General features: G+C 49.5%; 1 protein-coding gene across 1 annotated transcript in view; it reads left to right on the plus strand.

Annotated features, from left to right (window-relative positions):
* The window catches only part of SEMA5A (semaphorin 5A), a 343,026-nt gene that overhangs the window by 70,645 nt on the left and 245,387 nt on the right, over positions 1-26,994 (plus strand). The window contains exon 2 of the mRNA XM_037529538.2: positions 8,742-8,842. The gene's annotated coding sequence lies outside the window, so the exon portion shown is untranslated. The remainder of the gene's footprint in view (positions 1-8,741; positions 8,843-26,994) is intronic.

Consider the following 26,994-nt stretch of genomic DNA (forward strand, 5'->3'; position numbering starts at 1 on the left):
GGTGGCTTCACGCACATGTGGAATACAGAGAAACAAAGCAAAGGAACAGACAAAACCAAACCAAGGCAAACCCTGCAAGTCTCATGGCAGAACCAGGCCCAGAGCTGCGGGGCCCGGGGACTGTGCGAAGGATGACCAGGGCTTTGTGGTGGGCCAGGTGTGGTCACCTGCATTGAAGAGGGGGGAGCCTGTACCTTCAGGTCACATACGGTGTTGTCAACCAACATTACTATACTAAAAAAAAAAATGCAATAAAAACAAAGAAAGAAAGGAGGAGGCCGTTGGTGAGTGGTAATTCTGCAGGGAGCCCAGAAAGATTTACTGCAATCAGAGTTGACGTCCAGTCAGAGCCCCGTAACTGTGGCCTCAGGGAGTCAGGAGTCCACCCTGCTGGGCCGGCCGCGGGGCTGCTCCCTGGGAAGGGCCTCCCGAGAGACTCTTCACGTCTTGTCGGGTGCCTTGAGCCTTTGTGACACACCCTCCTTCCCCAGAAGGGTCTTCTGGAAGTTCTAGTTAAATATCAACCATCTCAGCTTTTCAGTTCAAAATTAGAGTTCCAAAATTTTAGAGGCGCTAACGCCTCCCTTTTTTGCCGCTGCCGCGGGTCCCCCAGCGCTGGGCCAGCTCCGATGCGCAGATGTTAGCATCCGGTACCTCGGCCGTCAGGGGAGTTTCAGGGCTGAACGTGGCTGGGAAGCCAGATGGAAGAGTCATTCTTTTTAACTCCTCAGTTCTCACCATCACCGGTCACAAGCTTGCTTGGCCCCGGCTGGGCGCCCTGACAGGTTCTGGCCCGGCCGTGCTGGCCACCCGTCCGGCCACTGGTCCTGATGTCTCCCTGGAAATCGCAGACAGTGTACTAGACAGGGTACTAGACAGGGTACGAGCGGACCCGGACTCAGGCCAGGGCAGTGTGGCTGGTCTGCAATTGTGACCATCTCAGGGTGCAGGAAGGCCTGGCCGAGCCAGGTGGAGAGAAAATCCCGGCGCCGGTCTACTCTCCAGGACTCCGGAGTCCTTCGAGTGACTCTGATCCTCATGGGGAAGAGTGCCCCCGACCTCGAAGCTTTTGGTCATCAAGGTAGATGCTGAGGTTCTTGAATTTGGAGGGTGGTGTGTGCTTGGCTCATATGCTTCCCTAGCCCGAGGCCACTGTTTCTGCTCCCTTTCCACTGGCTGCTAACAGTGTGGAGGTGGAGAAAGAGGCTCATTTTTTTTTTTTACCATAAAAAAGGAAATTCCATTCCCAAAGGCAGCAGTTCTAATGTTTAATATTATAATAGAAGGGAAGAAGTCACTGCAAGACCTTCAGGAAGCGATGAAGGAAGGACTTAGGTCTTTTCATTTCCATGACATTTATGAATTGCTTTGCCGTTTTATTTTTTCATGTTAAAGATCTAGTGTACTGAGAGGGACTCAATTAAGATAAGAAGACCTTCCAGGACCTTCCTGGACTGGTAAACCACACTCGCCCGCTTCCCAGTTTAATTTTGCTCCTTTATACGCTGTGTAGCGAGGACACACGTTCCTGTCAACCCACAGTGCAGGAGAATATGTCAGGGGGCCAAGTGGCGTGCGTCGGTATTTGGAAGTTCCAGTTAATAGCCTCGGTTGTCAAGAATATATGATCAGCAATGTAATGAGACACATCAGCCCTTTGGACTGTAATCATCCCTTAAATGAAGGAAGCAAAGATCATTATCGGAGGCAGAAGACGGGGATCTGCTTCATGTTCTCTATGAGAGCTCCCAGCTCCTGCCTGCCCAGCCAGGCCTCCCTTCAGCAAGTGACCTTGGCCACAGCCTGTCATCCTGATGCCTGATAATTGCCCAGTGTTCTATGTCTTTGGGATCTAATTTTCACTCCAGGGTCACTTGAGAAAGGTCTCTGCCCGCGACGCCTCATTCCAGATGTGCAGGCACCGGGGCTCCCACAGCTGGCAGCTGGCAGGGCCAGTTCTGTGCTCCCCTGAAGCTAGCGGGCGACGCTGCGCTTCTCAGAAAGAGCAGGAGCTGGTGCCCGTGGGTCACTTGCCCGACTCCTACCCCCGCCAGCGAGGCGGCTGCTCCCGTGGGATGCGCCCACCTTCTCGTCAGTACCCTGTGCAGAGCCGGGCAGGCTGTTCATGGGGATTCTCTGTCGCTCCTGTCACGTGCAGTCTGTCCTCAGTACTCACGGTGCACCTGCCCTACGGGGTCCTCGCAAGCCCCCAATCAGGAACCCTCGTTCCTGGGGGCCCAGGGCTGGGCTCCTGGAGCCGCTGGTCGCAGCATCTTCATGGTTCGCGCCACCAAGAACCTTAGTTGATCGATGTTTCTGCTTGAAGACTCCTTGTTTAGTAGAGTTGATTCATAGCTATGAACTCGCGGCAACTGCGCATTTTGGGGTAGCAAGTACATTTGAATGAGTCAGTGAATTCACAGAGATGGAAGCATGACTGAGGATAGATTTTGTTTTGCTTTTGTTCACCAATAACCATTCCTGGGTGAAAGGAGCGAGGCCAGAGTTACCTGACTCCTAGGCCTCTGAATCCCGCTGGGCCAAGTGGCTGTTGAGGCGTGCGGCCCCCGAGTGGGGCTGTGCATTGCTGGGTCCTTGGTGTCAGCAGCATCGGCGTGGACGAACTCACAGCCTCTGAGTGGCTCTCAGGACAGTCCTTCCGGGGGACGGGGGGGCTCCCTGGGGGTCCCTCCTGCCTGGCCCCTGACGTGAGCCGGCGCCCCATCTCCAGGGCCTCCACCTGGCCTGGAAAGGAGCCGGAGTGGAGCTTCTGCAATGGCTGGCGTGGGGTGTGGACAGTGGCTACGGCAGTTTAACACTCGCCCCACTGTCTCCTTGCACATGTTGTTGGAGGAGAGCATGTCTGGAGGTAAGGAGACTGCGTCGCCGGGTCTGGGCTGGAGAATATGGCGCTACGTGTGGGGCCCGCCGGGGCTGAGGCCCTTCCTTCCGACACCGTGCAGCCTCGGGGCCTGCGGGCCAGGGAGGAGCCGTGGACTGACTGGGTGGGTGCATTCTGCGGGGAAGGGGGCGGTTGTCAAGGCCGTGGAAAGCTGAGACCTGACCCCGGCTCCGCCCCAGCTGTGACCTCTGTGACGAGTCCAGCTTTGCGCTCCTGCCTGTGCCACCTCGTGCTTGGAAAGCAGGTGGCTTCTCGACAGCCCGTGTCTGCCCAGAGACGTTGGGGTCGCAGAGAAGGGGCCTCTCTCGGGTGATTTCAACCCGCATGAAAGTGCCGTCCGAGCGCTGAGGGTCTCAGGAGCGTGGCTTTCAGGGAGCAAGACTCTGCGCCCCCTTCTTTGCCGTTCCTTCTCTCTCTCGAGGCCAGTGGCAGGAAGGGGCCCCGGAGAGCCGGTCCAGGGCAGGCAAAGGGAAGAAACCACTGGAGGAGGAGAAAGAAGGGGTGAAGTGAAGCCTCGTTCCACGGAGTTTATCGTTGGGCGTCGGAGCAGTTAGGTGCCAGGCTCGCACCGTTCAGTCACGCATGAGGCTTTTTTCTTTCTCTTTCCTGGGTGCTTTCCATGGAGCCAGCCCTGCTGCCTGCAGCTCACACCTGCCAGGTAGAGGCGTCCTACCTGGAGGGCGATCTGCCGGGAGGGGAGCGGCGGGGAAGCTGACAGCGCTGAGTTTCCCTGAGGACGGACGGGTCCTCACCCCTGGGCTGTGTCTGGTCCTCCCCTGGCTCTTCCTAGGCTGCTTAAGATGAGTTTGCATCTCTCTGGCTTCTGCGCAGAGACCCCTGTGTCCCCCAGACTGTGGGCATAGGCGAGACCTAACTGGGGGCAGGAGTTTGGTCTCGCTCAGAGGACAGCAGCGACCACTTCCCTGCCGCCACCGACCGTGGGCTGGTGGTTTCCCCAAGGCACACTGAGGACAGCAGCTGTCTTCAAAATCACACGTCACTGTTCTGGCTGCTGACTCTCCAGCGCGTAGAAATGGGGCATCTGTGGAGAGAGCGCTCGCGAGGACTGGGAAGCCGAGCTCGTCCTCCTGGTGCCTTCGCTCGCAGGAGAAGCCCGTGACGTGGGGCCAGGCTCAGCCCTGTGGGGCCAGGCTCAGCCCTGTCCCACGTTCAGTCATGTTGGCGTTAGCAGAAGGGAATAGCCACAGGAGCGGACTGATTTTTTTAGAGTTAAATCTTGGCCTTAGAATTCAATTTCGAATCTGGATCTAGAGTTTCATCTTGCATCTCTTTGGTGCGGGCGAGCTGTTGCCTGTAGGCTAAGTCTGGTGGGATGTGTCGCTCTGAACTAGGGGCTGTAGAGAGGCCGCATTTTCCCCAAAACTGGAGACACCCTTCTTGTTTTGGGTCCCGGGCCTATGGTCTACACAGGATGGATCAATTTAGCTGTCAAAGTGAAAACTGAGACGCCAGTTCCTCTGCAAATGAACCCTTGTGTGAGCCTTCGAAGTCGCTGCATGAAAGCAAGCCGCCCTGTGAACAGCTGGCGCAGGGAGGGACAAAGAGGAAAGTCGTCCCTATGCTGAGACCTTGGGGTCCTCAGAGAGCCCATTTCAGAAATTGCTCATTTGCAGCAATTGCTCAGTTTCGGCCACTGTTTGCTTTACTAAAGAACCTTTTGCCTCACTCTGTCGTGCTCTCTGTTCTCAGACCTCTTAGGAGCACGGAGCTCAAGGCGCTGTCTCGTGTGGGAGGAGGGGAGCTTTATTCTAGCTACAAAGCAATGTATTGGTTCCAGGGCAGCAGTGCCTGCTGGCTTGAAGGACTCGGCGAAGGATCTTCTGCACGAAAACTAAATGAAAATCCATTGCATTTCTTTCTTCCCAAATGTTGTGAGGATTAGTCACTGCTCTGAGAAATGAAGCCTTTGGCTTCCAGCTCCACTTTCTGCCCATTCTTAAAGCATCCCAGCTTACAGGGACTATCCGGGAGGGAGGGCTCTGCAGATGGAGCTGGTGTGGGAGTTTCCTGCAGAAAGCATTTCTCTTCCTTGTGCCTCTTCCTCTTCCTTGGGCAGAGTTTTCAAAGAATCTTCTCTTTTGTTCAGGGAGGTGGGGTTTGCCTCTGCTGGTCTCAGAGCCTAGGAGTTGCATCTTTAAATGACCTAAATGGGGCAGGGGAGGGTCACATGTCCCCTCGGGAGGCACCACGGCCTGGACCTGTGGTCAGCGCTGGGCCTGGCTCCCAGGTGTTCCTACGTGGGCCCTAGGCCAGCTAGACAGCCACGGAAGAGAAGTTCTCACATCCGACATTGGCTTTTTAAATGTCCATAAGAGAATTATCCAGGAGATTCTTTATTAAACAGTCTTGATTAGTAGGTGGCATTATTTGAATGGAGAATAATTAGCTGATTACTACGAGATCAGCTCTGAATCAGGGAAAGCCATTCCAGAGGGTAAATTCCCTGAACACAGAGGCCTTTCCTGCACAGAGGCATTTTGCATGTCATCTGCTGCCTTCCTGTCCTCAGCTGGAATGCAGGACATCCCTGAGTGGCCTCATGCTGGGATAGGTGGGGTGGAGCTCCCGCTTATTTGCTTCTTGGGGTGGCGTGTGATTGCATGGTTCGGAATCTCGAGACCTGCTTTCCAATGTGTCTCCTTCATATGCATTTGTCGTATTCCATTCTGGGGTCAGACGTCTTTCCTTCTGAAGCCGCAGATGTTTGCACTGACCCTCTCTGTGGAAACACAGCTGATTGGACTGCGTTGGTCCCACCGGGCATGGCTGAGCACAGTGGGGACCCCCTGCAGGAGGGTTGAGGGAACACCTTTTAAAGGAGAACAAGTCCTGTGCCTCCTCTCTCTCCACCCCTGCCCTGCTCACATGCACACGTCCTCATGGCCAGGAAAGTCTGAGAATGTGAGAGGGAATAAATCACCATCCTGGCTGAAAACATAGTGCCAAGTTCACTTTGCATCCTGAGCCCATCTTGACTGTAAAGCAGCGCACAGCGTATACTTGGGGGATCCAAATGGACCTGCTCCGAGGGCAGCCTCTGACGCCCCCAGTGGAGGGTTGCAGGGAGGGGGCTGTGCGGGCTGCCCTCTGCCCCCTGCCCCACCCCCGTGTCTCCTTCCCCATCCCAAGGGCATCTTGCTCTTCACCTTCATGTTTCTTCTCAAATGCTGGAATTGCCTCTCGGGATGCTGGGGGCGGCTGGGGCAGAGGTACGGGTTAGAATCCACAGGTGGGTCTTGCTTTGTCTTCTACCCACCGAGGGAGCCTGGCTGGGGGTGGGAGGGGTGTGCTGGACTGGTAACTGGGTGACCCCTGAAGGGCTGTCTCTCAAGCAGTTTCTCCTTGTGTGGGTCGTTCCTGCCGGTTGGAACATGTCCACACTGCAGTCTGAGAACAGCCTCTGAGCCATCATCGTTTCTTTATGTTTGGACTTTCTCCTCAATTTCTAGAAACTCTGTCAGAGGCTATCGGGTTGCGCACCAGCTAAGTTTTAACATCGCTGGACAATGTTGACATTGACCTCCAGAGCTGAAGGCGTGGCTCCCATTCAAGGTCACTGCTTTGTTGCTGTGGTTTCCACTGCTGGGACTACACAGCTCACACATGTGGGGACGTGTCCAATGGTGTCAATGTCTTTAGAGAGGGGAACCCGTATCAGCAGGGCCTGACCCTCCCAGTAGAAGGCCCTGGTGGTGTCCCCCGGCCAGGCTGGTGACATATCTTTTTCACCCTGGATGTAAACACAGACAGAGAAAAAGCCCTTGGGGTCTAAGCCCCAATCCTGGCTGCAGGTGTTGGCATCCGGCTTGCACTTCAGATTCAGAGGAGGCTCGTTGCCCCCAGCCGTGTGAGCTCTGTGGTGGACCTCGGTCACTTGAGTGTGGCCTCATCACAGGCAGGGCTGGGTTTTGAGGCCTGAAGCTTGAGTTTCGAGTGTCTTGCTGTCCAGCTGTGGCTGTCGCTGCCTGGGTCTCTCTCCTCCCAGCAGAATTTGTTAGCTGGTTGTAGCAGCAGTTCTGAATTCTTACCATGTCGTTTCTGGCCTCTGTCTCTGTGGCCAGTTAGAGGATGGATGTCCTCACCGCTGGCCGAGCTCAGGCCCCATCGGCTGGTTTGGGACCTCGCGGAGTGCGGGAGGAGAGCTCAGCCTCCACACTTAACGACCAAACCAGTTTTCATTTCATTTTGACACCTGGGAAGCTGTAGAAATTGCCAGGGGTTCATGGTCATGACAGTGGATCGGCCCGATTATGATTCAGACACACACAGGGAAATTTAAAAAACTGAATTAATTGTGAACCAGGTATGAGGCCCCAGAGAAGAAGTTAAACAGCTGTTCAATAACAGCGTCCAGTGAATAACACAGTTGCTGCCACACCCCGAGGAAGCATCCTCGGTGTTGGGAGAGAGGCAGTGGCCGCTCCCAGGAATTCTCCTGGACTGAGTATGTCTTCTGACCTTGGGGACAGCTCCTTTCCTGAAACCTCCTCTGGCCGCAAGGATTTGCATCTGTTCCTCCTTCTTTCCAAAGGATGATGTCAGGGACTTTCAAAGACACAGCTGCGGCCACTTTGGGGTCTGGGACGTGGCCGTGGCAGAGCGCACCTGGGCGCGGGCGCCCCCCTGGCAGTTCCCAATGTGTTGCTGGACGTCCCTTTCAAGTCCCGAGGACTTGCAAAGGCACTGCCTGGGGTCAGGGGACCTCCGGAGCAGTGTCGTCCAGCCACTGCCCCTGGACTTGAGCCTCAGAACCTCCCAATGGCATTTCAGCAGATATAAAACTACACATTTCCGGATGCTGTAGTTTAATTTATTTTCTGAAGGCAGATGGCCGTGAGATAATTACTGAAGTAGAAAGTGTGGGAATCATTGCATAGAGAAAGAACCAAAATGTTCCAGAATATTCTGGAAAGTTCTCGCCCTTTCTAGTCATCACTCTCAGCTGCTGGAGAAGAGTGTTGTGGGGCAAATAGCGTCCGTGTTCTCCAGGGTTATGGCAGCCAGAGGCTGCAGAGGAGGGAGAGCAGAAACTGCACAAACTGGGTCAACAGAAAAGTGTGGGCCCCGAAGTGTTTGAAGGAACAGCCAAACTTAGCTAACGATGGGCGAATGTCCCTTAGGAGTAAGAAGTAGGAAGCAGCTCATTCTTCAATTTCTGGGCTACCTGGCTTTAGGGAGGGCGAGGTTTTGCAGTTGGTCTTCCTATTACTTTACAATATCAAGTTTCAGGATTTTTGTACGTTAACTTGAATGGGGAGATTTGGGTGGATTTACATGGTTTTAATAAAGTAAATTTCTTTATTGTCTTCAGTTTTTTTTTTTCTTATAAGGTGTTGTGCTCCAGGTACATTAATATGTAAATAGAAACACAAACTCTAATTCCTGGGATCATTTATTTGACACATTCTGCCTTTATGTCCTGTTTTGGAAATGTCGTACATGCGGTACTGTGTTCCCCAAAATGGCAAGAAAGAGACTCCTAAAATGTGACTTCACAAAAGCTATCTGACTTGATTTTCAAAGTGCTTGAAGTAATTCAAATGGGTTTGGGATGATATTTCTTTCGATTGCTTCCTGAGGTTGCTTGCATAGGTCAATAGCAGTTGAACTTCTATTTTCCTTTTCTGAAGAAGGACACCCAAGGGTGCTAAAGGAGAGCACCTGTGCCTCCTTCCCGGCTGTCCTGTGTACTTTGCTAAAGCAGCTTCGAGGCTTTGTGGGGCGGTCATGGAACTTTCTAGAACCGAGGAGGAGCCATGACCACAGCCACTTTGAAAACTGGCTAATTGAATCTCTGTTGTTTTCTTTTCTTTTTTAGGCGTTGGTGTGCAATTGGGCTTGAGCGCCCTGCTGGCGGTGGGTCCTCGCCGTGATTCATGAGCAGGAATACAGAGTCGCCAGCTGCCTCTTGCCTCCGTGGTAAGTAAGACACAGACAGGCACGTGGAGGAACCGACATTTCTATTGATTGAGGTATCGCGAGAGCTCATGAAGGCATTTTCTCTGTTGTTAAGTATGGCAGTGAACAAACATTTTCCGAAAAAACGATATTTTTAGGACAAAATCATTCTGAAACCATCACACCATGAAATCACCTGGGAGATCCACATCCCCAGAGGGACCTCCCCTGCTGTGCACCTCCCACCTTCACAGCCCACCTGGACCATGGTGTGATTCTCTGCTGCAGCTAATTCTGAGCTCTGCCCCTTTCACTTGGTCTGCCTGCCATTGTCCTCTTGCTTTCCTGTTCCTTTCTGGAACTTTCTCTGGTCCCCTGTACCTCTGGGGAGCTCCTCGTGGGGACTCCTCATGGTGCTCTCTCTGGGATCCAGTGTGTGAGTCTGCGCTGGCCTCAGCCTGATGACCACTGGTCCTCAGTGCATTTCCTGGTCAAGGGTCTCCACTTAAAAATAAATTCAGCCCACATTTCCCATCTGGATAGTTTCTAAATGTAGCACTTTAATTTTGTGCCCTTATGCATTCTGCTACTGTCTGATAATTACGTTTCAGAAAAGAATTTGGTAGCAAACCTTCCTCTTTTATTATGAGCAAAGCCAGATGTGAATGGGACTGACATACTTAAATTAAATCATGGGGTATTTTGGTGATAACCTTTGCCACTTAGATCAAATGAAATGGGTCTTTTTGTGACTTGGTGTTTTTGTTTTTTAATTTAACGTTTTCTTACAACAAGAGACTCTGAATTTCCACTGTACTGGCTATCATCTAAAAAGATTGCAAGAAAAATCAATTATTTTGTGTTCCTTTCAGGGACTGCTCTATTCATTTGTTCATTCGGGCAAGCGTTCACAGACATCAACTGTAACTGGCCCAGGAGCCTGATGTCGTGAGCTCTGGGAGAGTCACCACATTCAGGAGCTGCTGACCCCCAGGGCATTGCTCCATGAGTAATGGAGGTGGCCTTCTCTTTTATAAAAAATATTATCTGATTATAAATATAATAGAAAATGGCATATAGTGCTGTATTAACTGGAAATAGCAAGTTGTAGAATAATATATTTAATATGCTATCACTCATCTTTAACACACACACATATGATCTTTGCACACAAGTACGTGTGTTTATAAAGTCTGCTAGCACATATCGCTGTATACGAAACTCTAAACAGATTATCTCATAGTCTGGGGATGTTGGCTGTCTGTGAGCCCTGTATTCGATATCTAAAGGTTCGCAGCAATCAATCCCACATTTTAATTAGATAAGGAGGTACCATTTTTTTTTAAATGAAAAAATGATTAAAATAATGAATGTTATTATGGAAAATATGTAAAAAAGGAAAAATTTACCCATAATGCCTCCACCAAAGACAACCATGGTTGTCATTTGATAATATATTTCTGATAAGTAATTTCAGAGTTGAAATAACACTAGACACGAAATATTGAATACTGATTTTTCACTTGCTCATACTTGTTATATTTTGCATGTATGATATTGATAGTGCATTATTGAAAATTGTCAGTAAATCTCATTTCAATGCATACGTAATGTTCTATCATGTACAGACAAACTAATGTAATTCACTATTACCTTATTTCCATTAACAAAGATCACAGACAAGGCTCATTTCCTGATGTGATCGTGGTGAACACATACATTGGACACCCGTGGCTGCTCTCTAGATTTTTATAGGTCACGTGCGCTGTGAAGAGTAGAAATTCAGTGCACAAAATCGATGTTTGATAAAAATAGGCAACCCTTATTATAAAGTTTTCTTTCAGTTGAAGGTTAGTTTGTTAGGCCAGAATAACTGTTGTTAACTTTCTTATTCAAAACCGAGGCGCTGAGTAGGAAGGCCTGTTAGTTTGCTTTACAAAGCTGGGAGGTGTCACACCGCACCTGGACGGGACGGTCAGTTCTGCTCACACGTCGCTAACCAGGGTGCTACCAGGGGTGCCGACAATTTGGAAATTTGATAGGGTTTATTTCTTTTTGTATGTTTCATTGTTTACTCATTTTGTTATTTGAGTTTTAAAATTTTTGTTGCGGTAATTAGTCATTATTTTGAAAAGGGGTGGGGCGAAGAGACAACTGAGTATGTGTGAGAGACTTTGACCTAATTTTACTTTGTTTAGCCATTGAGGGTCAGCATTTCATTACAAATTTAATAGACTTTGCTTTTAGGTCTACACACTTTGTTGTCTCCCCACCTCCCATTTCATTGGCTTGTTAACATTCTCCTTTGAATTTAAAGACGCTTATTTGATTGTATCCCCATTTTTCCTTATAATTATTTCAAGCGCTACTTAGAAATTCAGTTAAAAATTTTCCTTACTTTCTTCTGATCTGTTTAAAAATAGTCAAGTCTTTCGCTCAGGGAACCGTTCAATTATTCAAAAATAGATGCTGATGTTGAGAATTCTTCTCATAGTTGTATTCTGTCTCTTCCTCACTGTCAAAAATCAAATCCCAATTTTAATTAAATGAGGATGTTCAGACTTTGAAAATATTTGGACGGATGAGACATCTCCCCTGCCTGTTGCTCTTTCCTGTAATTCGAGACAAGTTTACAGCCAGACACCGGGAATTCTTTCCTTCTTTTATTTACTCCTCTTTTGCGTTGGGAAAAGTCAACTTTTGCCTTCTGTGAGGTTCTACAGCCTCTATCTATATTTTTAATGACTATATTGCAGTATTTTTAATTCAATAGCAATTAACTCATCATGTTCAACACGACTGTCGTGTGCCAGAGCCTTTCCTCTGTGCCGTTCTTGCTCCTGGTGTTTGGTGTCTGCGCCGCGTGCACGGGCTGTGTCCGGAGGGCCAGGACCCACGCAAGGCTGCTGTCGTGGCTGACGTCTTCCTCGCTCAGTCGTGAGCCCCACCCGCGAGGGTACTTGTCAGGCTGGGCCTCAGGTCGGGTTCAGAGTCTGCAAGTTCAGGAGCTGGAGAACTCAGTAGATTTCTTTTTTGGGGTGGGGGGCCTGCTTTGCACAGATCCCCCCCAACCCGACCCTCCATCTTGGCTTTTCTCAGTCAAGTTTCTTGGCTATAAAGTGGGAACAAAAGTCAGGACATGCTTTGAGAGTGGGAAGGGATAATAGGTATTTATGAGCCAGCCTGAGTTACTGGAGACCTCAAAGAGAAAAAGAAGAGAAACGTGCTTGCTGTGTTGCTGTCCGTCCCTAGTTGGCCTGCAGGGCTGAGGGGGATTTTTTGCGTGATTTTGCAGAAATTCGTGGATGTGCCTGACACAGGCTTGGACATGCTGAGTCGCCACATGGGGAATAAAGACCGAGCCTGCCATTCTCAATACCGAGCTGGGGTCCCCCCACCTTGTCCTCTCTGCCCTGTTGCCTGGTCGTGTCTGAGCCCCTGAGGTGATCTGTAAAGGTCCCGGCGGATGTGATCTGCTCTGTCACATCATCTGACACCAGGGTCACCGACATGGCGCCGTCTGCTCCCGTCCATGTCAGGACAGGTCGGGATCCCCGACTCATCTCCCTGCCCTGCACCCACTGTGGGACTGGGAAGATCTCTCTCTCTCTCCTCTATTCTCCTCGGTTTGGGGTTCTGGACTTTCCCCCTTTGTTTAGGTGAGCGTCTGTCGCTATGTGATTGTCCTGAAGGTCACGGTGTGAGGGCTGCTCTCATTGCTCGTGGATGCCGGGTGTGTGGGGACCAGCATCCTTTTATGCCCCTTCTCTTCCCAGGCTGGAGCGGCGGCGTGTGCTGTTTGTTCTCAGATGCCTGCTAAGGGGCCAGTGTGTGGGGTTCCTTGCTGGGATTTGAGGGCTGGCATGCACGGAGGACATGGGCGTGATAGTGCCCTGAGTTTGGGGCGCTGGGTCTCACGGGACCGGGAGTTCTGCGTTGTGGCTCCGGATCAGACTGTCGGGGTTTCTGGGCTGCAGCTGCAAACCCAGCCGTGTTTATCCACTGGGGCTTTCATGTGGTCTTCATGTGTTTGTGTCTCGTCTTTTGCCTCCCAGGCCACAAAGGGATCAGTCATCTTGCTTCGTTTGCCTTTACTTAAAGCTTGAGCAGTAACCACTGTAGGTTAAACCAAAGCAGACACAGCAAAAGTTGGGGAAGGTGGTCAGAGGGTTCTGGGAAGTCAATGCCACCAAATTCATTGAACCGTCTGTGAAAGCAGTGAGCAGATCTTACTTTGCCATTGTTGAGGAGTTCGGTGTGGGGCTCTAAGTTGTTTCCATAACTCAGATTCATTGTGGGGAGCCCAGTGATTGTCTTGCTCACGGCTCATGGGCTGTGAGCTTTTGGAGAACAATTCCTCCTCCTTCTACAGCAGCTCACCTGGCTACCGTGATGGCTTGAGGGGGAGCACCTGCCCTAGCTGGCCAGTCAGACCCACCCACCCCGTAGCACTGATTCAGTCTCTTTGAGGCCATGACCCCAGCTGAGGTCACAGCTCCCACTATTCGCTCCCGAATAGTCTTTGCTGTTCTTCAGGATAAGTGAGCGTCCTTCATAGTGCAGCTTAGAGGGGAGCGAGTGTCATCCCTCTGGTTCGCATCTCCCTAGTGGTTCTTTGTGAGTTAGGAAGTCACTGAAAAGGACAGTGCCGGTAATCAAGTCACACATTCCTTCTCTCTTACTTAACATGGTGCTAAAACGGTTCTTCCTTTCCTTTCTGGCATCATCCATGTTTCTTTCCTGCTCTCTGCTGCCTCTTCCTAGTGGGAATTCAAGCATCTCCCATCTTTCAAAACTGACTGTTGATTCTCATTTCAGCTCCGGCTATGACACTCTTCTCGTTATGGGAAAACTCCTTAAAGTGCTTCTCTGTATTTGTTTCCCTCTATTCCTCTGTTTCCATTTCCCCCGAACCTGCCCTCGCAGATCAGAACTGCCTCTTCCAGATCCCCAGCCGCCGCCATGTTGCTAAGCCTGGGCGGAGGGTCACTCAGCGCCCTATTGGCAGATGGAGTCAGGGGCTTCTGTCCTGGGATCCCGCTCACCTCCTTGAAGCACTGTCTCCGTCTGGTCTCAGGACCACACGCTTCTCTGGCATGAATCCTAATAGCTGCTCATTCCCTTTTACTTCCACTGCTCATGTCCCCGCCCTCCAAAAATGCGGCCTCCTGGGGCTCAGCGCCTTAACCTTCCTCCCTTCCCACCGGGCTCACCATTTGTATGATTTCTGCCCTCCCCCGTAGAAGCTGCACAAGGGCAGGGATTTCTGCCTCTTTTGATCAATGCACCATCTCTAGGCATAGAAGGGGCCTCATGCATAGTAGCTGTCGATGAGTGTATGTTGGAGGGAGGAAGGGATGGGTGGGTGGATGGATGGATGGATAGATGGATGGGCACATGGATCTTCTGAGAGTTTTCAAATTGAATAAGAAAAAAAAAATCATTTCTAATATGGGAATGGAGCTGGAAGTCTATGAGTTTGTCTGTAAGAGGAGGGAATAAAATTATTGAGTGTGATTTTTCCATATTGTCCAGCAGTGGAGCATTATTTGCTCACCAATTCTCAGCTCACATGTCACCGTGTCTGTGGACCTTTGTCTCTCCAGTCCATGTCCAGGTGATTCAGGTGTCCTCTTCTGCTTCCCCGGGCTCCTCTGCGCTGGACATGTCAATTTAAAGCTGGATTTTCTATAGTGATTCTCCTGTACCTACAGCCTCTCCTCTCTAGGCTGGGAGGCCATTAGCTTGGTTGTGTCCATTGCCCAGTACGTCACACTTGGGCACGCACTAAGCGCTGAATACATGTTATTTAATGAGGTGATGGAGACTGAAAGTAAAACATAACATAATCTAATAGTCCTTAGGACTGTGATAAAACTGTGCTCCTCTGGTCTACTGGTGCTATGTTTGATTTAAAATGTTTATTTCATGATTTCATAATCACTAGATAATTAGGTTTGCAGTAACCATTATAGGATGTCACCATAGTTTCCAGTAGAGACCATTCACTCTACTGCGTTCCCGAGTAGTCTTTGCTGTTCTTCAGGGTAAGTGAGCGTCCTTCATAGTGCAGCTTAGAGAGGAATGAGTGTCATCCCTCCGGTTTGTATCTCCCTAGTGGTTCTTTGTGAGTAGGAAGTCACCGGAAAGGACAGTGCCGGTAATCAAGTCACACATGGACCAAACCAGCGGCCCCTTCCCCTAGGATCAGGGTCAACTCCTGCCTGGCTTTGAGCATTTCTTAAGTGGAGCATTTGAACCAACTCTCAGGCTATAGAATTTCATCAGTAGCATCTTCAAGGTACACATATAACATATGCATAAAATACGTGTATACACATGTACGTATATAAAAACAACACAGCTGTCAGGCCATGGGTTGAGCAAACTCAAAACCCTGAACTTCCTGTAATGTAGTTACCTGGAATGTGTCTTTATGATGTCTGTGATGTGCTGGCTGCACAGTGCTGGCAGCAAGAAAGAGAGACAGAGAACAAGAGCGTGCGTGTGCGTGAGTGAGAGAGCACACGAACGTGTGCTATGGGCTCAACTATGAATTTCTGGGAAATTAATTAATAGACGCTGAAGCATCTACCTCACAGAGAAGACCCACAGCTGGGCAGCACCCTCTAAATAAAGGATTGTTTGCTGACATGGTGCGTACGTGAGCCCCTGAGAGCCTGCACGCACGTTTGCCTCTCACAGTCTCATCGTGGGCTGGGCGCCCCCTGTGCTCACAGCTGAGGGGGAGGGCACTTTGCAGCCACGGGCCTGGCAGGCAGGAGGCACTGAGCAGGAAGGAACAAGGTCAGAGAAGCCTGTGCCCACGTTTCTCACCTCAGTCCTCTAAACGGCATTCTCTGAAGGGCATCCCTGAAGCGAGCATCTTTTTAGAGGGCAGGCCTGGCTCTTTTCTTCCAAATAACTGACTTTTCTCTAATCTTTCCGGAATTCCCTCCTTAACTCAGTTTGATCCCGCATTATATGCTCACTTTATGATTCCACCAGCGCATTTTCTAGGAGATGATTACATTTCTTCTCATAACTTCTGTTTTCTCCACAGCGTTATGCTCTTGTAAGATTATTTCAGTGTCCAGACATGAAATATGTCTATAAAGTTCTTACAAATTTTTCTGGGTTGTCGTAATAGCAGCAACCTTAAGACAGTGAACGGTGATGCTCAGACTTCAGTGGTGTGATTATAATGTGTGTGTTGACTCATTTTCTATTTAAGTTCTGACTTGATGGCAGAGCATTTACCTGCAATTGTTTCCTTTCTAAGGGAATTCTGAATGGCCAGATCTACCCGACCTGACCTCTCTAACTCCGGGCGTGGTTGGGGAGGATGTCATGGTGTGGGGTAGCTGCAGCGGCCTGTCATGAGCCCAGCTCCCAGGTGGAGAAGCAGTGGTTGCAAGCATTTCTGGTCACTGTCTGCCTCAGTGGTCACCATGCTCACCCCTGAAGGTAGAACTTGGTCCAGTTCACCACAAGCACTCAACAGTCCTTGGCGATGGAGCAGAGACAGCAGTGGTTTAACAAGATTCTCCAAAATCTCATGCTATAAAACTACTTCTAAAGCAATGGGACCAGCCTAGTGGTCAGACGTAATAGCACTCCTTGCGTCCCGGGTGCTGGAGTAACTGCCCATATAGAGCGTTCTGCTTCCCCACAACCTTGCAAAGTAGATTCTACTATTACCCAGTTTAGAGCTGAGTCAACGGAGGCCGGCAGAGGCGAGGAAACTTGCCAAGGTCACTCAGAGGCCTTGCCCAGCCGATGATATATAGCTTTCTAATCGGGGTGTGACCACCTACTTTATTTTCTTAAGGTCACTGAGGGAACCCTGTGGTCGAATATTATGGAAAATAATTATAAAGCAGCGAAGCCCACCTATTTTAAAAGTTTCTGCGAAAGAAAGCAGCTATACATTTCTGCAAATAGAATCTTCTTGGTTTTATTTCTCTGAGCTGGCAAATATTTTGAGGGTGGGAACCCACACTCACTGTAATTTCTTTGTAGAAAACACATGCTTGGTGGTAAATCTCAGACAAAAATTCCTCATGGGGAAACATCTGTAAAAACCAGCGGTACCTCTGAAGCACATTCTCCTGCGCGCTGGGTCATGAAGGGCTGTGTGCCCCCAACAACATCTGACTCGCAATCATGTTTCTGTTATTGACATAACTCACCGCTGCTTTTCTTGGAAATTGCAAGGACTGTGGCAATGAGAAATAACCTCTACCCACCCTGCTTCCCCCAGAAGAGACTTATTTATTTACTTATTTAGTGCACACGTTGTGCTGGACGGTGGCAGGGGCAGAGATGGGCTGGCAGACGGGGAGACGGTCTCCAGGCCTCCTGGAGCATCACGGTAGGAGGGAGGGAGTCAGGTCATAGAGAATGACTGATCACAATGAAGAAAGGAAGCCTTCGGAGGGTGGGAGCGCTCAGCAGATGAAGCAGAGGGCCCCGTGACAGCAGGGACAGGGACGACTTTGCGCTGGTTTGTGCAAGGCAGTGAGCTGAGACCAAGAGGTAGCAAGAGTGGGGACAAGAGGGTTTTTTTTTTTAATTTTAATTTTTTTATTTTTATATTCCCCAAACAATTGCAACCCCTTTATTTTGACCCCAATCCCTCCCCCCCCGCCCCCCTCCCCTCATAAAGTGTCTCTGGTTCATAGTTTTTTGTTGATTTTGATTTTCACTTTCTTATAGTTATTCATTTTCCTGGTCCCTTATTTAAGTTTTCTAGATTCCTGCTATGAGTGAGACCATCTGGTATTTTTCTTTTTCTTTCTGGCTTATTTCGCTGAGCATGATCCCTTCCAGCGCCATCCATGTTGCTGCAAACTGCATGTGTTTATCTTTTTTGAATGCTGAGTAATATTCCATGGTGTATATGGACCACATCTTCTTGATCCAGTCATCTATTTTTGGGCATTTGGGCTGTTTCCAAAGCTTAGCTATTGTAAATAGTGCTGCTATAAACATAGGGGTGCAGGTGCTCTTTGGAATTGATGTTTCTGTGTCCTTTGGGTAAATACCTAGGAGTGGAATTGCTGGATCCTATGGAAGCTCTATGTTTAGTAGGTCCAGAAATCTCCACACAGCTCTCCATAGTGGTTGGACCAGTTTGCACTCCCACCAGCAGTGCAGGAGAGCTCCTTTTTCTCCACACCCTCGCCAACATTTGTTGTTGCTAGTTTTTTTAATATGTGCCATTCTCACTGGTGTAAGATGGTATCTCATGGTAGTTTTGATTTGCATTTCCCTGATGACAAGTGATGTTGAACATTTTTTCATATGCCTGTTGGCCATTCGCATTTCCTCTTCAGAGAAGTTTCTTTTTAGCTCTTCTGCCCATTTTTTCACTGGATTATTTTCTTTGCTGTTGTTGAGTCTCATCAGCTCTTTGCAGATTTTTGTGATCAGTCCTTTATCATTAGTGTTGACACGAGGGGTTTTAAGGCAGGGCAGGAAGTGTGGCTCTTTATTACGGGCACCGGGAACTTTTGAAGAAGCCACGTGCGTCAGGATTTGTCTGTATTTTTCCACTGTCATCGACATGCTCATGGTCACCATTGGGCGAGGGACTGTCTGGAGCCAGATGGGAGGCAGGAAGGTCAGCGGGGAGGCCACGGCCTAGAAGGACATGGTGCTGGCACCTGTGAGGCAGCTGGAAGAGCTGGAGAAAAGGGGGTGTATTTAGGGCACTTTAAGCAACAAGGTCAGTGCAGCTCTGATGGATTGGGCTTGCAGGGGCATGGGAGAAAAATGAAGAATAAGCAGCTGTGTCCTGGAGTCTGGGCCGTCTGGGAAAGACGGGCTGGAGATGTGGATTTGGAGCTGTGGCCATGTCACATTGTCAGGAGCCTCTGACCTGGGGGAGAATGTAGAGAGAAAGGGTTTGAGTGGGGTGTGGGCATCCCCCATGGCTGGCATAGGCGAATTCCTCATAATTCACTTGCTACGCCCGTGCTTGATCCCCCAGTAGCCATCTTGAAAGTGAGAAAAGCCCCAGAGGTGATTTTCCCCTGGGGGATTTCATTCACCATCTTCGCAGCAGAATCCCCCCAGCCATCACGTGCAGCGCCCTTCCGGTGCCAGGGAACGAGGCCGCGTTCTTACAATAAAGTGCATGGTGGGGGCTGCTTTCAGCCTCTGTTTTGCTTTTTCCTTCCCCCCCAGCAGCTCAGCTCTCACTGTTTGCAGAGGCAGCCTCTTCCGGTTCCTGAGTCTGGGGAGGCGCGGGGCCAGGCTGCACGTGGGGTTTCGCCATTTTCCCAGTTTCCCTTGTTACCAAAGTGCCACTTTCTGACATAAAAAATCACCCTGCTGGTTTCTCACCCGGCACTGTGCTCTTTCAATTATTGTAATTCTGTTTTCCCCAGGGGCCGCGGGCTAGAGGACGTTGGGTATTGGAGAGGCCCGCCGGTGTATTTTATTTTTGCCAATGCATTTCACGTGCTCGTGTCAGTGCCAGCAGCAGTGGGGCCTCTTGCTGATGAGATGAATCTCTCTGAGTGTTTGCGGTGTGCTGGGAAGAGATGCTTGTGACTTGCTGTTAATAATCGCGCACACACCGTGGTGTGGGCCCAGCGCCTCTCGAGCGGCTCCCTGTGAGGAATTTAGCTAACCCCACTGGCATTGTTAGCACCTTTGTAAGAGGATCAATGCGAGGAGGCTCAGGATGTCATCGGTTTTATCAGGGGCTTAGAACTTTGATTTTCTATCAAAGAGAAATGCATTTGGCTGGTTGATGTAAAGTTGGAGGCTCACAGAGCTCGTGTTCGTGGAAATAAGATCTGGCTCTGGACGCGATCTCCTGAGGCACCTGTCTGTGTTCCAGGGTGAGGCAGTGATGGGTTGGAGCCACCAGCACCCACACAGGGGGTGCTTTTTTGGCAAAATGCCAATACAGAAAATAGTAAATAATCCCAAAGATCTTGTCTTAAACTACTTGATGAAGTATGGTGGACATCTAAAAACCTCTAGATATTTCACATCTCTCGTTGAGTGTGGGGGTAAGAATACACCCATGAAATCATCACCTCCATCCAGAACGTAGACATCTATCACCTCCCAAGTTTCCCCTCACCCCTGTATTATTATTATTATTACACTTTGTTAAGGCCCTTAACCTTAGATCTGCCCTCTTAGCACACTTTTGTTATACAAAATAATATTTTATTAGCTCTAGACACGAATGGCGCGTAGTAGCTCCATTGTAAACGTTCTTTTAGAGATTAGGAATTACTTCTCAAGGATGCCATTTGGAAAAAGTTGGGCAAAGGATCAGAGTTCAGCCTTCAGAGCCCTGAGTCATCGCCCCGCTGCCTTTTAAAGTGACGCGCTGTCCCCTCTGCTGTACGTCACTCTCCTCTCGAAGAAGCCGCTGCCATGTAATGGGGAGTTTGCCTCCATTGCTGGGCTTGGAAGCTGCTTGCGAGTGGACTATGAGTCCAGGGTGCTGGTCATTGGGGATTAGAATATGACTTTTACATTTGACCCAGACCTTCAGGCTAGGCCTCTGACATATGGGGGCGTGGGGGTGGGGTTCCATTATCTTTTTAACGCTTATTTTTTCCCACTGTTGTGGGGATTAGAAACACGATAAAACATCTTCATTGTCCAAACAATAATGGTTCGACTATTTTCAACCAAGTTTAACAAGATAATCCCAACCACATGAAAGATGTTCGGGCGAGTTGGGTAGAATGACAAATATATTCTGCTCCCTCTTAACTACCTAACAAAAAAGGCTCCGACTTCAACCCTTGCAGAACACTGGGAGATGGCAGAGCTGGCAGACAGGGACTCTCAGTAAACACGCAAGAACCCGCTTCTCTGGTGGACTGTGCGCCATCAGGAGCTGCCATGTTTTTCCCTCAGAAGTGCAGGAAAGCATGGCCGCCGCGGGCCGCTGGTCCAGGGCAGACACTCCTTTCCTCCCTCCTGCTCACCCCACTGCATGCGCACCTTTCCTGGCTCTCCTGTTGGTGTCCCAAGCTCCTGGTGGTGCATAGTTCCTCAGGGGGCATGTCACCCAGCCTCCACATCCATGTCGTGCGGCAAGAGCCCCCCCTGCACTCAGCAGAGTGTGTTTACACTGAAACGTCCCAACCAGGGCTCTGCGCAGACGGAGCCGCACACGCTCACCGTCACCCCGCGGGCGGGACCTGCCGCTGTCGACTCCGGGTGATCAGGTTGTTTTCAGCCACAGAAGGGCAACAGTGGTATTGTGTCAAGGGCCAAGAATGCATGTTGTACATGTAGTTTTATTTATACTGGAGGCTGTCCAAGTTTGTATTTCAGTGGATTTTTTTAGCCTTAATTTTAGCAATTTCGGATGGGGAATTTTCTGCTGATTCACTCCTGTTTCTGGACCTGAGGCTCAGAATGTGATTTACTTGTCACTTAAAAAATCTATACTAAAAGATGACCTAAATAATCTAACAAATCAAGTACTAGCTGGCAGCAGTATTTGCAATGCCTGTGACAGACACACTATCTCTCATATACAGAGCTATAAATCAATACGAAAAATTCAGTTTGTGAGAAAATGGGCAAAGATATGAATAGGCAATTCACATAAGAGCAAGTTCTGATGCCCAGTGAGTAAATGAAGTGATGTTCTAGCCACTCTTGGTAGGATGATGCAAATGAAATACCATTCTCCTGAGTGAATGACAGAAAGAAAAAGAAGAAAGTATTTTGCTAAGGATGCTGATGAAGGGGACTCTTACTCCTGATGGAAAAGTGAATTGTTTGCATTTTTGGGAAGGCAGTTTGGCAATCCCTTTGCCAAAAATAGACAAACTCTCTGACCCACCAGTACCACTCCTGGGAGTACAGATCATAAAAGTGCAGATAGCAACATACTAAGTGAGGGGATAAGGACTAGGGTGTCAGAGTAGCAAGCGAGCAAACCCCCAAAAAACAATCTCACGTTTTGAACAGTCATCAATAGATTATAGATCATGTCTCAATTAGATTCTAAGATTGTCTCACATAGGATGAAGCAGTTTAATTTAAATCACTCCTGGTTACCATGGAGCGATAGTCACTGCATTTTAAGTAAAAGGATTAGAATCATTTTATAAAGTAGAAGGAGCATCATGGCCCAAGTCTTTATCGCTCAAGTGTGTGTGTGTGTGTGTGTGTGTGTGTGTGTATGTGATTATATGAACATGGAGAAGGGGGTCCACTAGATTGTTAACAGTGGTTGTGTGTGTGTGTGTGTGTGTGTGTGTGTGTGTAAGAAGCAATTTTTAAGAAATCACCTTGCAAAATATGAAGATTGGGGAGTTTGGGGACCCTAAACTCATACCCCATTATTCTGGACATGGCAGAGGTCAGCTATAAGTAAGCTGTTGCGGGGCCTTTGCATTTCTTGAAAGGACTTCAAATAAATTCTACAAAGGACATAGACACTTCTCTAACCCTGTGCCTCTTTAAATTGAGAATCCTTTCTGCCTTCTGATAACTTTCATTTGCCTGTTATGTGTCCCCTCTTTGAAGATAAACATTCATCACTGGATTAGAAGCCTTAAGTTTGCCCTTAGGTATTTGATGTAAGATATTTAATATTTCCCCTTCTCTCCAGCACTGATGGGCCTTGGATGAGGGAAAAATGCTTCTGAATCTTCTCTTCTTTTTCTATGCATGTAAATAGCATTATTCTCTTGTGTGCTATGGGTAGTGACAAATACTATAATTAAGGTAAATTATAATGGTAAATGCCTAACTTTTAATTCAAGAGATGTTGTATAAACAGAAGGAGTATCTGTAATACAGCCTCCAGCACCCCTGTGGGCGCAAATCTTGCTGCTGTTACTTACAAGGAGGACAGCTGGTGGGGGGAGAGGTGGGAAGAAGCCACAGTGAATTGCTTGGTGACGCACCCGTGAGCCTTTGTTTGATGAGCTCCTGGGCTGCAGCCTGAGTACCAGCAAACAGCACAAGACAGCAGATAGTGCAACTCTTCTTTGCTTTGAACTGCAACTGGAACCAATATGGCGGCCACGGCCAGTTGGGATGTCGCAAAGCCAGTGGTGGCCAGAGATGTTCTTTTGCAAAGGGCACCCCAGAGTGCCTGCTCTGGCCTTACCTCTTCTCTATGTGCACCACAGACAAACAAAAGTGGATCTTCATTTGCCATTCTGAAGACTTAGTTTGTTGATGCTGGGTAAAGTTGCTTTAGTTAACCCTTTCTGGCCGTAACTGATCCTGAGGAAAATGGAGTGCTTGCTAGACAAATGAACAGGAGACTCTTTGGTGTGATGTAAATTTATAGATCTCCTGTGTGCACATGCAAGCAGGTGCAGACCAAAGGTGGAGCCTCCCATTTCATTGCTGCTGCAAGGCAGCCGGACTGGCTGTAGGCTGGGGTCTGCGTTGTGCATGCCCTCAGCTCTTGGGAGAGCTTGCCTGGGTCTGTGGAAGTTTTGAAGCTGCACCTAGAGCCAGGGCAGCAGGTTACAAAGACTGTGGCCACCTGTCCCCATTGGCCCTTGCTGAGCCCTGTGGGTCCCCTCACAGGACCTGGCATCCCTGTCTTCTGCCTCTGCCCCTGCTGCCTGAGTGAGGCCCATCATCTGGCCAGGATGTGTTCTGTTGTCCTTCACTTTGCCTGAAATGGTTAAGATGCTTGTTACCTGCCTCAGCCTCTTTCTCTAGATACCTACAGATGCCCCTGGGCAATTTCTACCCATTATGTGTCCTCCTCAATATCAGGAGCTTATTTAGGGCCGTGCATTACCGGCTGGTGTACAAAGACACGACAGCAGAACTCCTGCACTTACGGAGCAGGTGCTTCCTGTTGCCCGGCATCTGAGACCCCTGTGGGGCAGTGGCCGTGGGCGGAGGTTCAGGATGCTCCTCTTGAGTGGCAGAAACTGGGCGATGACAGAGCTTTGACGTAGCAGGTGTCATGGGCAGAATGTTTGGGCTCCCCTAAAATAACATCTTGAATTTCTCAGCCTAATGTGATGATATTGGGAGGTGGGGTTTTGGGGAGGCCATTGGAGCTTGGGGTGGCTCGTGCATGGGCTTAGGGCCTTCATAGCCGAGACACAGGAGATGGCTCCCCGGCTTCCCCTCTGTCACGTGAGGACACAGCAAACAGCAGCAGCCGGGATCCAGGGAGTGGTCCACGCCGGCCCCCACATCTGCAGCATCTGCTTTTCGACGCTGCAGTCTCCAAACCTGCAAGTAGAGTCCTCTATGTTGGAGCCACCAGTCTCTGGCGGTTTGATGCAGCGACCTCAGCTGGCTGAGCCGGGAGGGACCTCGTGCTTGCTCAGATGAAGCCGTCCGTCCCAGGGCAGCAGGTGAGGCACCTGTGGCTCCCAGGCCTGCGGTGCTAGAGAGAGGCGCAGGGGTGAAGGGAAGTATCGGGGTGGACGAGACCTTCCTGATCATCCCGTTTCTTGACTTTAAAAGCGACACGTGTTAATTGTCCCTTATCTCTGCAAATCACAGGCCACACCAGAGAACCGCTGGTATGATGTGGGCAGTTGAGAAGAAAAATTCACAACTGGGATCCCATTTAAGGCTTAAACAAATGAAGATTAGTGTGAGAAATTAAAAAAAATAATTTAGTGAAACAGATGATGTGTATGAGCAGACGTGTTAGATACATTCCGCATCCATGGTCGAGTGGGACCTCATATTTAATTAAAAGTTGTGGCTTATAATTAAAAAAATAGTCTTTGAAAAGCAATTGTCTGTGAATTGTGTCCAACTGGCTTTATTTATTCTAGTGAAACTTCTTGTGGGTAAAATGTAAAAGCAGCAGCAGCTTAAAATAATACAGCAGAGAGTTGAAATGCGTGCTATAAATTGCCTGTCTTATTTTTACATGGCAGAATAAAGACAGAATCTGTACAGGATATAAAAAATAATTAGAAAGTCGTCCATGACTGTGCAGGTTCCTATTTTAGCAGTGGAGAGAAGTTTCAGAGGTAGAGATCACATTTCTCTGCGTCCTGAGGGCTGTGGATTGTGGAGGGTGGTTTTCTTAGCAGAAACGGATACTCCCAGTGGGGCGACAGGAATTCTGGGCAACTGGAAAGACTTTGCTTGCAATTGTGGGAGGGGGTGTGATTGCTGCATCTGGTGCTGGTCTTACTAGCCCTTCCCTCCTTACACAGCACAATGCTCTGTGAATCTCATCCCCCTCCACCCTGCCCCAGGCTAAAGTCTAAAGCAGTTTCTCAGCCAGGCATCCCTGACATTTTGGGTTGGGTAGTTTCTCCTTATGGGGCATTCCTAGCCACGCCAGGATGGGTATCCGCACCCCCGGCCTCTCCTCTTTAGATACTAGTGGTATATTCCAAATGTTCCCAGACATGGGGTTCGTTGCCTCTGGTTCTGGTTGCTGGACTCAGTTAAGAGCAGTAGACGGGAGACTGACAGCATCGTGTGTCCCTGGGCAGCCACACAAGGGTGAGGGCCAGGTCCTACTGGGTGTTGGCGATGCCCTTCCTTCTGAGCTGGCATGGTGCCCTGGGGACCAGGGAGGCAGCAGGACAGCCGGGCCACGTCTGCCCCCCCTCCTGGTGGCTCCAGAGGCTCACCTCCACCTGGAGGTAGCCACCTGGCTACCTTTGATGAACCATGACTTTGGGGTTCATCGTGGTGTGGTCAGTGACCAGAAATGATGTCGTGGATGAATTCTGTCCCCATCAACCTTCATCTTTCTCCCCCTTCCTCCCATTTCCAGTTCTCAGTGCTTTCCCTCATTCACACGCTCAGATTTTATTAATTCTTTTTAAGATTTATTTACTTATGCATATAAGAGCTGGGGTACAGGCCAGAGGTGTGGGGGGTGAGAGGACTCACCAGAGACAGAGTGGGGAGCAGAACAGGCAGACTGGCTGAAATCCACTGCTGAGGGGAGCAGCGGGGAGACAGGAGAGGTCTGCTGTGCCCTGTGGGTAGCTCCCTGGCTGGCCAGGGATCAAACTCGTGCTGCAGTAGCTGTGGACAGCTTCATAGTGCTGAGGCTTAACCCCTTGCGCCACCAGGGGGGCCCCACACTCTCGGACTTTACAGCAAAAGGGTTGAGCCAACAAAATCCGACCCCCAGTTGAGAATGAAGAGTAACTAATCGTGAGAGGGGCGCTTGGAGAGTTAGTCCACGCGGTGAGGACCCACCACCAGCATTTCTTCTGTGTTCCTGAATTTTACCCACAACTCTCTGAAGCAGCACAAGGAGTAGAATGAAGCGTGAGCCCGGGCTGGTGTAGGACGCATCTTCTTGGCGTGATCTTGACAGCTGCAGGGTTTATGTAGTCGAGTGCATGATGGTTCCAGTTGGACACATTGAAAGATATAATTATTATTACAGTTTTATTTCTTGCTGTTCAACTTTCCAAACGTGTTCCAAAGAGGAGAGTCCCCCAACAGTGGGAGATTTCAGTCCACATCTTGCAGCTGCGTCCCAGCTCTGACCACAAAGCCACCCTGCAGAACGGTGTGGATTCAGGAAACCCCGAAATAGAGCGAGGCCATAAACCAGCGAGTGAGTTACAAGGAGGCGGATGGTAGCTGCGGTGATTTGCTAGGTGTCCAGCCGGGCTCCACGACATATATTTTCCATTTTCCTTAAAGGAAAATTCCACCCAGTTTGCTTAGACCCACCATCTGGAAGTCCTTTTCTTTTTATTGCCTTTTGACACTTTGCCAAGTAAAGGAAAAAAGTAGAGATAAAAAAATTATTAAAATACTGATTTGAATGCAATTCATGTTAAAGGAAATGCGCATTTTTCATCTCTTGGTGCCTGTTGAGTGAGGCCCCCCGCGGTCGCCGGCACTCTGCACGTGCGGTGCCGCCTGCCTGTCCTCCTCCTGCCTCTCAGGCCTCACGTCTGCAGGTGTCCGTGTCCAGGGCTCCCCACCGTTCTCGCAGGTAGGCGCCTGGGTACCGAGCAGTCAAGGCCGTGGCTGGAGCAGCTTCTTCCATGAGGGCTAGAGGCTCTTTTCCATTCTGTAAGAGCCTTTTGCTTAAAGGAAGAAGTGATTTAAAAAAATTTTTTTAAAGATTTATTTATGCATACAGGAGCTGGGGTACAGGCCAGAGGTGTGGGGGATGAGAGGACTCACCAGAGACAGAGTGGGGAGCAGAACAGGCAGATCCACTGAAATTCCCTGCTGAGGGGAGCAGC

This window comes from Talpa occidentalis, unplaced genomic scaffold, assembly GCF_014898055.3.
Source record: "Talpa occidentalis isolate TD23 unplaced genomic scaffold, MPIMG_talOcc4v2.1 talOcc4.6, whole genome shotgun sequence".
In the NCBI taxonomy this organism is placed as follows: Eukaryota; Metazoa; Chordata; class Mammalia; order Eulipotyphla; family Talpidae; genus Talpa; species Talpa occidentalis.